At 40.5% G+C, this 15,708-nt stretch overlaps 1 protein-coding gene across 8 annotated transcripts in view; it reads left to right on the plus strand.

Annotated features, from left to right (window-relative positions):
- The window catches only part of NAV3 (neuron navigator 3), a 459,986-nt gene that overhangs the window by 202,448 nt on the left and 241,830 nt on the right, over positions 1-15,708 (plus strand). The gene's annotated exons all lie outside the window — the stretch shown is intronic.

The following is a 15,708-nucleotide window of genomic DNA, read 5'->3' on the forward strand; positions in this document are numbered from 1 at the left end:
TACCTAATTAGCAGTATACTTCCATGAACCTTGTTTGTCTGCATGCCTATATTTCTGGTACTATGTGTAATCACTGTGGTATATCATTTGTTCTGTCTTCTACGTAATCATGGAATAGATACTAAATTGTCTTTTTTCAGCACTCTTCTCAACAAGCTTGTGTGAAATATACAGGCACCCTTAAGTTTATTCACACACACACACACACACACACACACACACACACACCTTCCTCTGTATTTGTGTCCCCCCCCTTTTTAACTGATTATTATCTGACAAGGTTGTAAAATTCCAGTTCTCCTGATTCCACCTGCCTGAAATGGCTTGTTCCTCCATGAGAATCATGCCTGATTTCACTTAAAGTTTTATTACCTTTTATGTAATAAAACCTCCGTGACCATCTCTAGATCAGGAAGTCTTCATTTCTTGGCTGGGTATCAGATAAAATCCCACAAAATCCCATTTTGTAATGGGCAAGGATAATAGCGCTAATTTACGCTCCAACCCAAACAAAATGTATCTTCTCTGTAGAGAGGCTCAGTTCATGCTCTGAAATGGATAGTTACAGAATAGGAATTTCTCCAAGACACAAGTCGTGCTTGATCCATAATGGCATTTTAATTTTTGCATTGCTCTTAAAATTCTCTAAAAGCCTTGTGTGGATAGCACAGAGCTCTCTATATGCTGGCTGACAACCTGGAAACACTTCCTGGAACTTGCAAGTATGTGATGCAACCACCACCACCTAAAAACACAACAACCCTTTCTCCAAACTTTGCACCCATCCCATCCTCTTTGAAGGCATCTGCTTCCGCCCTACCTGCACACACATCTCAAACAGTTGGGAAAAAAGACCTTGGAAGTTTCAGCAAAGCACACTAATTTATTGCCTCTAGCCTAAAAGAAGTTCATGATACAGTGTATGTGTATTTGTGGTATACAACATCATTAAAACAATGTTACTTTGGGGCCCATAATTTTGTTCAGAAGCTGCCTCTCATACGTCTTTCTTTTCTTTTCCTTTCACTTTCTTCTATTAGGTTTAGCAGGTTACATAAATGAGTTAGGTTACATGAAGAAGAGCAAAAATAACTTGCAAGATGTTTGTCAGGTCCCTGGAAATTCTCTGGGTGAACAACTTACAGTCGGTTCTAGACAGAAATATAAAAGGTCAAAGGGGCAGAAAAGTTGCATGGGCAGGTGTCATTTTGAATATTTCAGAAAGCAGCAGGGCACAAAATAAAGGCTACGAAGGTTTACACGAGGGATGTAATCATGCCTCAGAAGATTGTGGTAAAAATAGAGAATCCACCAAGTTTCAGAATTGTCAAACCAAACTTTTAAACTACTAGAACTACTGCTGGCTGCATCCATCCAAAGTTACAAAAATACATTGATTTCATTGAAAGGGTTGAATCTTTCTCACTGAAAACTCTAGTACTTAAAAGGTACCCTTAGGTTTTTTTTAGCAAAGGGGTTGTTTTTTTTTTAAAAAAAAAACATTGTTAATTTTCAGGGCATTGCATATGTCACTTCCAGCAGCAAACTAGTAATGTGAAATAAAATCGTGTTTAAAACATAGAAATCACAGTGAGATTAACATAGTCCACAGTTAGACTATGCACTGTGTTGATAAGCCCCAAATTACAAAGGAAATGCTACCAAGCTTCTAAAGGAAGCTAGAGTCACTGCTTGAAGCAACAGCAAATATTTTTTGGTATTCTGTATTGTTAGTTAGTGTTGAGTTGATCATATTAATTGCAAATGAAACAAGAAATGTATTTTTCATACAAGCATTGCCTTTACAATAGTCTACACCAGTTCGGAAAGCACAATGGATGCAGGAAGATGGCTAATATAACCATTTGTCTCCTGTTTTGCCCTTTAAGGCTAGATCAGTTTAATAAATAACTTTAGCATCATTTTCGTGCAAGGCACATCTGTAAGGTAATATTTCTGATTCTGAATAGAACACTCAGCAAAAGGAAGAAAATAACATCTGTAGGATCTGAAGTTCTCTTTCACAGCTGTGAGCTATTCTGATCTCTCCCATTTGCAGAAGATGAAACACAGAAGGTGAATTGCTAAGGAAGCGGTGATGAATTTTAAGCACACACATGGGAGCCAGACAGGCTAGTCCACAAGTTGATTAAGCAGAAACACGTACATTTCCCCCAATTCTGCTTCAACTTCAATAGAACCAAATTGACTATAAGCCAAATAATCTTACTGAGCTGGGTTTCAGGAAGAGTGGAAGGAGACAGTGGCTCAGTTTGCATGTCCAAGTAAGTGGATTATGGTTTACCATGAGCACAGCAATTGTTCTCACTTTGCTCTTCTCTAGCCAGCGGGAGCAATACCTCATGATCCCTAGCATAGCATTACATCAAACTGGAGGTTGCAGTTTGTTTTGTTCAACAAACCATGATCGGAGCAAAACAAACTATGATTTCCAGTTTCAATACAACACTAAGGCACAGTTTGTTGCTTCTGCTAGCTAGAGGGGTGGAATGAAGTATGAGCCTTTTGCAAGTTCACAGTAAACTATTAACCATGGTTTACAACCGGGCGGTCAATCCACAGGATATATGCAGCCAAACATGAGAGGTGGAGTGTGTGATCTGCATGCACACGCGCACATACACACACTTGTTGCTTACTTCTTCCTAGAATTCACTCAAAGAATGAAGAAGTATCTATTTTTCTCAGGTGTTTTGAACCGAATGTGTCAAGGGGTTCCTGCTGATCTTAAAATTGTTATTAAAGCTGGTTGCAATGCTAATAATGCGTCCACTGCCTTTAGATGTCTTGTGTCAGTTGCCAACATGATGGGATTTCTAAATAAATAATATACAGACGCCGCCCCCCCACACGTGGGGGTTACGTTCTGGGCTCCCATGTGCATAAGTGAAATCATGTGAAATTGGGAGGATCCCACTTTAATAGGGAGGGTGTGGGGGGAGGTGGGGATAGAGACTGACACATCCTGGAAAACTCTTAGGCCGCTGCCTGGCCTGGCCTGAGCCTGCCTGCTTGCCTGCTTGAGGGGATGTAGTGTGTGCAGCAGTGGTAGCTGGCCATGGACGGTCAGGGCCAAAAAGGACACCCAGCAGAACTGATGCCAGGATAGGAGTGTGGATTAATGTCAGAGCATTGGAGATTGGGTAAAAGGTGTCTCTCACCCTGCGCCACTGGTCTATTGAAGGCCTCCCTCCCTCGCTTGGGTAGCAGCACCCAGCAAGGGAAGGCCAATCTATTTAATATTTTACTGCAACCCATGTAAACATGGTCATGCATGAATTGGATGTGCATAAGCAGTGTGTGTGTGTGCGCGCCTGTTTATGTTTTATAAGATGTGACTGAGCTAACTGGCAAAAGTCTCAATTTACCTGCCTCCTACAGTGACTTTTTTTTTTAAAAAAAGAACTAGGAAGTATTGGACTGTCTAATCCTATGTTTGTCTATTCAGAAGCAAGTCTGTGTTCAATGCGGCTTGCTCCCAGGAAAGTCCACATATAAGATTAAAATGCAGACTAAAATGTGGCCCCAAGCAATACACCATATCATTGAAATAGTTGTTTGCTTCATTCAAAATGAAATGGAGCACCTGTGTTCAAGGAAATACTCACATATGCTTGGCAGAAGACAAGAGGCCAAGAGTTGATGGGAACATATGGATCTTCCCTACTTATTTGTGGATGGACTAAATGTAGGTTTCCCAACAAGGTAGAGAACAGTGGACTTTGATCTTTTTCTCTGTTATGTTGCCAGAAAGGAGGGGAGTGAATCAAATGATTCTATAGTTCAACTCTTCTTACTGTTAGAATCTGGGCCATCTGATTGCTTATTTTTAAAGGTTATGTGAAAGGGTGTGGCGCTATGAGGAGGACTTTCAGATATTTGTGGCTAACTGAGAGACAGTGTTGAAAGAGGACATGTAGAACAACTTAAGTTTGAGTTCAAGTGCATAAACTTTGAATGTAGCACTGAGATTAGAAATGAAAAATGAATGATACGTTTTGTTTCTGTATTTCACAGGCATAAATGTCTTTCCTAATGAAGAAAGCAGAAAAAGTAGGAGATAGAGTCTGAATATTATTAAACATAGATTAACCTCAAGAAAATAAAGACTGATTCATCTGTTTTTGTGAAGATGATGCTAAAGTGAAACCATGTGGGTTGCCTGAATTATGTGGATTTTTCCCCCACACCAGAGTTGCTGGCTTCCAGGCAGGCATGATGCTGAAGTAGGAAGGAATCACTTTTCTTTTGCAGGCATCATTGGAGTCGCAAGAGATCTGCCACATTCTACTCTAGTAAATGAGGTACTGGCCTTACAAGTGAGAAGTTCCAAAGTATTGTGCACTCTGTACAAACTCAGGTTCTTCTAGCAGCGGTTCTCAACCTGTGGGTCCCCAGATGTTGTTGGACTACAACTCCCATCATCCCTGAGCTCTGGCCTTGCCAGCATAGCCTTACAGCTAGGCTGTAAGGTTTCCCTTCTTATGGTAGCCTTCTATGCCTCCCTCCCAAGAAACTTCTCCCTAAAGATTGGGGTGTGTAAGGATAGCTGCCAGGATGGAAAATTATCACACCTGCCCAAGATGTGCCTGCAGAAGCAATATACATGCATGGAAGGGCTTCTTTGAGTTCCTGTCCACCACGTCCCCACCCACCCACCTTTCAGAATTCCTCCCCTCCAATTTTAAGGGAGCAGCTTATAGTTGGGTATTGTCTCCCCCCTCCCTTGAATTTTAAAGGTGCGGCTTATATTTGGGTGTGGCTTGTATTCAGGCCAATACAGTACTTCTGAGTACTCTCAGCTTTCACACTGTTCCTTCTGCTCTGGGTTAGCCTAGTGTCACCATCAGAGCATAAATATTTCGCATGTCATTTTAGAAGAGCAAGTAACACTCCCTATTTTTATTGGGAGCTTGTCATCTAAGGGGCCTTTTGTATGATAATTTTTTGTTTTCTTTGTTGTAATAGTTTGCATACATATGCCTGCAATCATGCAGAGATAGATATGGACCAGTGGTAGATGGGTAATATTTTTACTGCAAAAAGGACAGAAACACAATGAACCCATGTGCTTCTGGGTTGTAAGTGTTGCCACTCTTTTGTATGCAAAGTCATGGAGACTGTATGTGTATAAAGAACCCTCCCCTCCGCAAAAGATAGCCATATGAACTAGTGCTACTTCTTCCAATCAAGATTCATTGTGGTATTCTTTATTTAACCCCATTTGTAACTCAATGAAATCATACTTGCATGTCTCCAAGGGTCATACTGCTAAAGTAAGCTGAACTATTCTACATCTGTATTGGGCCATTAAACTGTCTCAATCCTTTCCCCATTTCAATAAGCACTAATAGCTCCCCTCACCTGTTGTTTGGGATGTAATTTTGTATGAGTTGTCTTGCAATCCTTCTGTGTAGGAATTTCCATTGACTGTAAGAAGATCTGTTGGTGATAGCAAAGTTGATTGACTTCAAAGTATCTCACTGCTGTTGCCAAACTGGGCCAAGACTTTGCTCATGACTGCAACAGATGTTTCTGCTTTTTTTTTTTTGAAAAGAAGAAATCCGAATGGGAACCTTATGGAGCAATTTTCTGTACTCTAGTCCAGAAACAAATGCCAGCATAGCTGTGATTTTGAAACTCTCAACCTAACCCACAGTAACAAAAATTGGTCAGCATCAAAGAGCTCTGGACCAATATGAAGAGAGAAAAAACCCTTTTCGAAAGATGAAAGAATTAATTTGCCATCCTACCAGCTTCTTGGCAGATAACCAGCAAACTCCTATTCAGTTTCAGATCCCTTAAATTGGCAGGTAGGTTTTTTTGGAGGTGGAAGAAGCTGAAAGAGCTTAGAGTTCAGCAGAAAATTTTACAAATGCATTTTTTTGCCATTTCAGTTGACAGAGGCAGCTGGGTATATAATAATTGGCTGCAAACAAACTGGCCCCATCTTCATGGATGATCTGATGGCATGCCCTGTCCAAGAACTATTGAACTGTTAATGTATTTTCACAAGTCATCATGTTCTGCATCATGTTGTGCATGCCAGTGGCTGGGAATTGCAGGTAGGCAGAATGCTGTTGCGCTCATGTCCAGCTTGGAGACTTAAAACAGGCAACTGGCTGACCCAAGAACAGAATGCTGGACCATAAAAATGTTAACATTTTTGAAAATAACAGCAGCAGCAACAACAACAGCAGCAGGTAGAATTGTTCCTTCAGTGTGTAGAAGGGATACAACTGGATGGGCTATGGAATGAATACCCAGACCATCCTGTGAAGTCTCTCAGCCCCACTCACCTCACAGAGTGTTTGTTGTGGGGGAGGAAGGGAAAGGAGAATGTTAGCCGCTTTGAGACTCCTGAAGGGGAGTGAAAGGTGGGATATCAAATCCAAACTCCTCTTCTTCTTCTTCTTCTTCTAATGACCTAGTTCTGTAGTTGTGCACGTGCACCACACATGGGGGAATGGACTCTGGTGCTATTCTAGCCGAATTCTTCTTTGGTTTTCATGTTCCTTTTGCTGAACATGAAATCTGTTGTTTTTCATAAGCTTTGTGTGCTGTTTGCATTATCAAGCCAATATATAAATTTTGTCATTGTGCAGGTGTTGGTCCCTTAACAATAGTTTCATTAATTTTTTCCAGTTGTATTTTGTTAACACATGATGATTGGGGTGTGCGTGGAACCTATTAGATGTTCATTAATTTATCTATCCCCATGTTCAGGTGCTCAATTCCCAGATCCTTCCCATAAGCCAAATCTACACACACACACCCTCTCATACACACACTATCTAACTAATGGCTTCATTATGAGGCTTAACAAAGAGCACCACCTCTTAAATCAGTTTAACAGCGGCATGAAGCATCCTGACAGCTCCTTTATGTATAATAAAATAAGATAGATTTACAAACTAGCCCAAAACACCTATGGTTCTACACACTCACAGTCGGGCAATGATGTATAATGTACCATCAAAACACAACATATATGAAGGTGATTTTTCTATGAACCACTTAGCACAATGATCTCATTAGCTAGAATATTCCTACTCCTATTTAGCAAGCATTAGTTCACTCTCACAACAGCCCTGCAAGGTAGTCTAGTACTTTTCCTATGACACACCAAGGCAGAGAATAGTGATGTGGATAAAGTCCCACAATGATTAATGGTAGAGATGGATATTGAACCTTTAGCTTCCCAAATCTCTGCCTAGTGGCCCATGCTAGCTGTCGTAACTATTGTGAGTCTGCATAACGTATGTCTGCATAGAAATGCATTTGATTTCATTCCTGATCGTATTGTACTTAAGTCTTCTTTTGTGTCTGAGCAGGCGAAGTCTGAGGAAAGTCTGAGTTGGTGGGATTTCCTCAGCCATCTTCACAATGAGTTAAGATTCAAAGTCAAGATGTTGCTCATTTTGCTTGATAAAGGCACTTTCCCACGCTTTTTTAAAAAAACAACAACACATAAGTAACACGAAGTTTTAGACATTGTTAGATGACTGAATTGTCAACTATTTTGACAACTGCCAAAATGAATATGATATTTTGAAAGGTGGCCAGGGCAAAACAACAACAAAAACCGCCACTAATGGAGATACTCCCCCCTCCCCTTAACCTTTGTTCTTAAATGCGTTTAACATATCAAAGGCAGACAGTATCTGAGATTCAGCATCCATTGCTAGCCTGTGTGAACTTAACCTGATTTCATGGGAGAAACAGTGAATGAAGTATTGTAGCTTATGGCTGTCAGCAGTGAAAAATAGTTGGGAATGGGACAAACAGCTTCTTAGCTGTGATTCTTTCCGGCTAAAACACTTCTAACAGCTGTTTGCTTTGGCCATGAGTTGGATTTCATTTTTTCCCCTCCTTCAAAATGATTTTTTAGACGTTGTGGGCTGGTTATTTATGTAATCAGGAAGAGGTCTGTGATTCCAGTGTTGTGGACTCACTGCTGTTTAGACAGTTGGGATACGAGGAGGTTCCGCCTTCTGGCCTCTCTCTCTCTCTCTCTCTCTCAGTTTCTTTCCGCTAATGCACGGCAATGCAATGGTGTAGGGAGATGAAACAGCAAATTTATGAGTGCTTTAATCCCAGACAGGCGGCTTTGCAGCAGTTACCTTGAAGAGAAGTTCACGCCTCAAAGGAGTGTTTAGTCTTACACAGTCACTGACTTAACTAAATGCTGTTTGTGCGGGAGAGCAAGAGCAGAGATGAACAAAAAGATTTGCCTCTTTTTGAAAAAACCGTCATATTGTTTTTAAAACTTTCAAAAGATGACTGCAACTTTTGTTTAAAGCATTTGTTCTGGAACTCACTGAAGCTAAAATCTACCCGGCTGAGGTCAGAAGCAATTTTCTTTTTGGCAGAAAGCGGAGACGTTTATAAAAGCCATGCCTGTACTTGGTGTTGCCTCAAAGCTTAGACAGCCACCTATAGGGTCAAAGCCTGTTCATACTGCCCGTCCGATACCAAATCTTGGCACAAGCAGGTCACAGCAATATTCATCAAAGTCTCTGGAGCTTCCTAGGGCAGAGAGCTCAATGCTTTCTTGTCAGTTTACATTAAAGTCAGCCTGTGATTTTGGAGAAGTAAAAGCACTCCAAGGAAAAAACAAGGAGACAGAGGATAGCAAGGTTAGTTCTCAATTTTACCTGCAGATCTGAACTTTGTGGGGGAGTGACCTACTTATGCAATGCTTGTCTAATAGTGTGGTGGGTATGAGAATTGTATACAGTGAGCTAATTTGGGGAGTGAGTGATTTTAATTTTTATTCTGCGTGTTATTTGCACTTCAGATCTTATCATCCCGTGCAGAGGCTCAGAGAAGCAGACTTGTGAAATGATGTTGGTTAAGGAAATATTGATGTTTGGCGGGTGTGCATGTACTGTATTTTAAGAAACACACTGTTCCCACGCTCATCCTGACTCCCAAAGGGAAGTTGCTTACTAACTCAATAACAACAAACACTCTTGGTAGTTTGGGTTTTGTTTTGTTTTGTTTCCCAACCCTTACTGCTTTACGTAACTGAATATATATATATATATATATATATATATATATATATATATATATATATATATATATATCTCCTAGCATAAAAAATTGCCTGTGTGCAAAAAAGCTTTCTATTTTGGCTACCTCTGTTTCTGATATTCCAGAGTGTTCTGATTTATAGTGACAAATCTAAGATTTCTCTCCAGCATAATGTAGTTTGGAGAACTGAAACAATTTTTGTTTATTCAGTGAGAATCATTGCTATTTTTTTCCTGAGCTTTGTTATCTTAGAATAGTAGTACAGTGGTACCTCGGGTTAAGTATTTAATTTGTTCCAGAGGTCCGTTCTTAACCTGAAACGGTTCTTAACCTGAAGCACCACTTTAGCTAATGGGGCCTCCCGCTGCTGGTGCGCCGCCGAAGCACAATTTCTGTTCTCATCCTGAAGCAAAGTTCTTAACCCGAGGTACTATTTCTGGGTTAGTGGAGTCTGTAACCTGAAGAGTACATAACCTGAAGCATATGTAACTCGAGGTACCACTGTACCAGCAGAATTCCATTTGCTTTATCTGATGTATCTTGCTGCATGTTCTTAATTTAATAGTACAAGTTTATATATCTTTTGGATTGCAGGCATTAGGTATATTCTATCAGGACATTATCATGGGAGAGCCTCATTAAAACAAAATTTGGGGGGGGGCAGCAAAGAGCACCTGGCTTAGGTCCTGTTTGTCTCCACAAGGTGTAAACCAGAACACATCTTGGGAAAACATGCTCATACAAATTATACACAATTCTGTGGCAGAACATCAGTGTTTTAAAATAAACCTTGTGATAAAAAACCAGGCAGATGTTGGTCACAGTATTCATACTTGCCTACTGTTAACTAGGAGATGAAGTGATGACTTGGGAAGGTAGTAGCCGCTTTGCCACAAACTCTCTTTGGAACTTAGTATGTGTTACTAGCCTGTGTTGAAATGTGGTGTACAGGTTTTGCCACATTCACCAATGTGCAGTAAAGTTCAGAGAATGCTCTTTTCGAAACTTCCCAGTGCTCCTTATTGATTTCAGCTTTTTTCCTGGCCAGAAACAACCGCCTTTTTTCTTCTCCACCAAAAGTTTTAGTTGAGTATCACTATCACTAAACCTTTGCATGCAGTATAGAACATATGCTGCATTTTAGTTGTAATGGAGTCCTGCATATTTCTTTGCTCTTGATACATTTGAAAGAGTGTAAAAAAATGTTTTCTTTAATATTATTCCTTCCCAAGTTACCATGGGGAAACTCTTTTCATTCTGAACATTATTATTTGGCAAGATGGGGAGAGCATTGAATTGAAAAGGTAACTTCCTGAGTCTTTTATTTAAACTGAATACAAGTTTGACTTGTTTTATTGCTGGTACATGAATTTTTTTTTCTGATTTCCATAAGAAAAGCTACTGATAAAAATGGTGAAAGTCATAAACAATCCAGAGACCTGTAAGCATACTTATGTCACATGTATCTTAATGGGATGTGCTTTTTCTATATCTGGATTGTGTCCTTAGTCTGTACCTTGTACTGGGGCTGGAGACACTGGGAGCATCTTGTTTCTTTGCACAGCATTTTATTGCTGGAACTTGTGACTGGGCTACAATGCTCCCTAAGGGGGACATTGATCTATAATACATGTTTTATAGAGTCCGCAATGCATTGCTGTTCTACATTGTGAATGTATTTCAATGAAACACACCGTAAGCCATTGAAATTATGCTTCTGTGCTTGGTTGATTGTGCCCTTTAACACCTCTTAAATCAATGGCCCCTTTGACAAGCAGCTTCATAGACCCAGATCACGAATCACTGATGTTGTCTTGCACAGGCAAGCAGTGGGCTGGATGAAAAGGTGCCTTTCCATTCATGGAAGGAGACCTTCCATTCACAGAAGGGCTCCTCTTTGACTTGGACCCAGTGGGGTTTCCATGAATGGAAGTTAGTGGAGTCCTTGCCAACCCTCACAGCAGATCTTCAACAGGCTGCAAGTGAAACCTAACAAGACCCAGTTCCACGATTGTAAATTTGCTTATGAACTCTAAATTGAACTCAGTGGCTTCTGCTGTAAGCTATAGTAGAAGGAAGTGTCCATGCACCTTAAGGGATTTCCCCACCATTTCCACAGGCAGAGTGGTTTACCATATTAGCTGCAGGCTTGGCCTGAGGTTCAGTTTACTCCTGCACTTATAGGCATTTTCCTCTTTAGGTAATCATATAGTTCATTGTATTTAAGTTTACTAAAGTGGCCTTTAGTTCAACCCAACCTACTGTGTCTGACTCCTTTATTTGGCCGTTGGGTCGTAAGCAGCCCTGGGTCAGGCACTCAAGAGGTGCAGTGACAGGAGGGTGTGGAGAGCCACACTTTCCATGAGAGCTTTTCAAACAGCCCTACCCTGCCTGTGCCAAGATGTGCCCATAGTCAGACTGAACAGGATTGCACCTTCCCCCTCACCAGGTGGTGAGCAGATAGTGCAATCCTGCTGGTTGCAGGAGTCTGCTTTGCCTGCATGTTTCCCACATGTAATGTGCTGGGAAAGCAGCATGCAGATGTAAGGCTCCGCTCACCAGTGATGGTTATGCATACTTACAATAAGCAACTGATAAATAATTTGTCCTCAGATGGAAACATGCAGCAACTAACATTGCCAGATGAGGCCAGACCTTACATATTTTTGTGCTGAGGAGATCTAGAATTGCAGGCCAATAAGGGTTACAAATCAATGAAGTAGCCCTTTTAAGTTAATTTGTGACACTAAGTGTATTTACTTGATGTATGCAATGTTGAAATTTGTGGGACTTCTATATAAAAAGGTTAAAGACTGAAGCATTGTCCTGTTTATTTTAGTGACACTGAAATCAATTGAAGCAATGGCTGTAAATCAGCTCAAATTGAACACAAATTTAAATACTGTTGTGCTGTTGAATTGCAATTTGCATTTGAAATATCCGCCTCTGTTGTGATTAAATAATCTCTGTGTTTTTGCAATGGGGGTGGGGTGGGGGTGGATTTATTACTTTTGTTGCACTCAGTAGCTTTCCTGGCTATGGCTCCCATGAAGCATTTGTGCCTACTTCAAACAAAATATATTTACTCCCAGTGCAATACCAGCTGTAGCACATGCTATACTCTAAAAATATATTGATTTATTCTACGGCAGCTCTAGTTTGGTGAGGTGTTGAGTCTTGAATTTTCTACTAGATATCCCTTCCCATACATGCAGAGAAGAGTGCTTCCAGAATACTCTAAAAAGTGCTGTTATTAAACCAGTTTAAGTCTGCAGTGCAGATATGCCCAGAGATAAAACTTCTGTTGCTTCTTTTTGCTTTATCCTTGTCAATATAAAAAAAAGTATGGCTAACTAAGGCCACATTCAGACGTGCCGTTATTGCCTTGGTTTTACTGGCTACGATACTGTTCTTCTGTCCTGATTTCTAAAGTTCATTTGACACTGCAGTAGCTTGTTGTGTCCTGGCATGGTAGCTTTATGATTAATTTACAACTTGTGGCACTAAATTTTAAATGACTGGGGGAAAAACTGTTTTGCAGGTATACCACCCCAGTTTTTGTCAATACAAAACTTCCATGCTTTTCCGAGTTAACAGTGTGGCAAATGGATATTTTCAGGAAATAAGAGAGACACGAATGCTAAATTTCACCTAGATTCCACTAGATTCCCAGATGTAGCTTTTATATCATGTAAATGATCACATAATATATGAACTTAAGCAGGTATGGAAATGTTGTGAAGATGGAATGAAGTGCCATCTGAAGGCAGCATAATTTACCATGCAGCAAGCATGAGATTTTGGGAGATGCTGTCTTTAACATTCCACTCATTAAATTCTGCTTAAGCCAACCAAAATGCTTACCCTGAATTTCAGAACCACTGTCCTTTTACTGTGGTTTCACTTTGGATGCATGAAACTACAGTTAAATTGTTTGGTAGTTATTTAATACCAGTCTTCTGCTGATCAAGTGCAACCTTAGTAGTAGATGGGACACATACAGAAATTACTTCAGCAATAAATCAGTGGTAAATATTTAGTGTGGATTTTGAGTTGTCATTAGGGTTAATGCTCCTCCAAGTTATGCTATGCAGATGTGGACTCAGCGCTATTGCTCCCCAATGCTCCAGTCATTTTGTAGGTGAATTTCTTGGGAATTAGCAAATGCATTAAACATATGACATTCCAAGTGTATAGTGCTATACCTTTAGGAATGTTTCCATTGACACAGATCAGATAAAAGGCCTTTCACTCAAAGTGTAATGAATACCTTCTCAGAATTTCCGAATGCAAGAAAAATCTGCTTGTGTTTGGGCAATTATGGAATATAATTGGATATGTGGGAACTCCTATTTTTGAGGGGGAAATGATGACTCTATCTGTTAAAGATAATGGAAAGTATGAATTAATCATCTGGTTTACATTTATGCTTGGCTCCTGCTTCCAGGTTCCAGTTTGCTATTTTAAATGCATTGAAAATGCAACTCTAGCAATTGCTAGAGTTGTTAACCTTTCTTGACAGAAAGGTGTAATGATTAACATGTAGGAAATCCTTGGTGCATTCCTTCTGTAGCTTGAAGTGCTCGGAATTCCAAAATAAATTTGAATTTTCTGCATCTCAATATAGTACATCATTTTGCCACCCAGCTGTTTTCCCCACAATCTTTGTGTACTGTCCTCCTGAATTGTAGAGACTTTTGACACCCCAGTTGGCTTCCAGACTTCATTATATTGCCAAGTCTGGCTTAGAATACAGCTGCAGGAATCAGTTCATGGCTGCCCAGAAGCTCCTCCTCCTTAGATATGCTGTGCTTGCAGTATTTTTAAGCTCCCAACTAATATGCAAGGTAGGACTGTCAATCATCTATCTATCTATATCTATATCTATATCTATCATCTATCTATCTATCATTACACAAGTAGTATGTCCCTTCTGCTGCTATTTGGGCACACCATTTTGAAACTTGAGGAAACTTATTTTTAAGGAAATGTAAATATATTCTCATAGCCAGCTACTGACTAACAGAGAGATTATCCACATTCCTGAAGTGCTACCCAGCTCCTTACTGCATCCTCGGGTTCCCCACAGGTACCTGTTTTGTGAGGGGGGGGCACACAAGTATAACCATCCCTTTCAAACTCTCCCCCCAGCTTATCACTTTCCTTCTCTTCCAAACCACTTTTGGGTCAGAAGGAAGAAGGCACAAGTTACATGTGGACAAACTTTGTTCCATCACCCCTGCACAGTCTCTATATGAAACCTCCTCTCTTCCATGGATCACTAAACAAAGATGAGTCTGCTTTCCTCTTCTTACAGCACTAACTTGCCATGCAGTTATAGTCCTTGCTGCGGGAGTAGTTGCTACTTCTGTTCATAACAGTTAGCTACTTTCTATGAATTTTAAGTTGCTGGGCTGATTTTTTTTTTTGTTCATTAGCCTCTTTTGCTTTTATTGGAATGAAAATTCACTGAAAGATTGCATAACACATTGAAATTCTCAGTCAAGGAATTCACAATGTTTTGTCTGGTAAGTGCAAGCAGATAATCCCCTGGTGTGAAGTGTGCTGCTTTCTGGTGGCTCTTATGCAAGCACTGTATAAACCAAGTGTAGAGGTTTTGGAAAATAAGCAAGTCAAATCAAAGGGAAGCTAATCCTCAAGTGGTTAAGGCAGGATCATACAGTTTGTGGGTATAAATACTGAGAAGCTGCCAGCTAATAACCACGTCTGCAAGTCTGCATGTATAAAACATGAGAGAAGCTATAACAAAGTGCAATATTGATCGTGATGCCTAGGAGATGACTTGCATGCTGTTTCGCTTGTAAATGGCTTGTTCTAATCTAATGGTTGGGCATGGGTGATTTCAAAATACAGTCATACCTTGGAAGTTGAACGGAATCTGTTCCAGAAGTCCGTTTGACTTCCCAAACATTCAAAAACCAAATCACGGCTTCCGATTGGCTGCAGGAAGCTCCTGCAGCCAATCAGAAGCCGTGGAAGCCCTGTAGGATGTTCGGGTTCCAAAAGAATGTTCACAATCACTTCTAGGTTTGTGGCATTTGGGAGCCAAAATGTCCGAGTTCCAGGACATTCAGGATCCAAGGTATGATCGTATATGGTACTTGGGTGGAGCCCAGTAAAGATTAGGGTTCAAGTTCCAATTGGAGCTCCAGAAGAGAATGAAGATAACAGCGAATACTTTCTGTGGCTGATGTTGACAAAAATGTACAAGCATGTGATTGTGTTCCAAAGTGGAGTAAAGGAGTGACACAGGAAAAAGGGTGTGAGAGCAATCCTAACAGCTGCTTCTGCCAACTTAGTGCTACTGTGCTGCTGTCCATCTTGCCTGCTTCTGCTCAGCAGAATCTGTGTGGGACAGTGACAGAAAAAGACACTCGTGTGCTCTGCATTCCTTCCTATGCAACACCATGTGAAATAATGAGCTAGGGTTGAGTTTCGTAACCTGGCCTCTTAGGGCACATGCATAATTTATCACAGCTTAATTATGTTCACTAAATGGAAATGCTGTTACTTAATTTGCATGCATGCACACACAATTCTAGCATTTCTCAAAATGTTATGGCAACCAGCCCCAAATTTTGGCATCTCTGCACACATCTCTCCACTTCTGCTTGAGCTGATTCCCCC

Source organism: Podarcis vaucheri (assembly GCF_965113315.1).
Source record: "Podarcis vaucheri genome assembly, chromosome: 10".
Classification (NCBI taxonomy): domain Eukaryota; kingdom Metazoa; phylum Chordata; class Lepidosauria; order Squamata; family Lacertidae; genus Podarcis; species Podarcis vaucheri.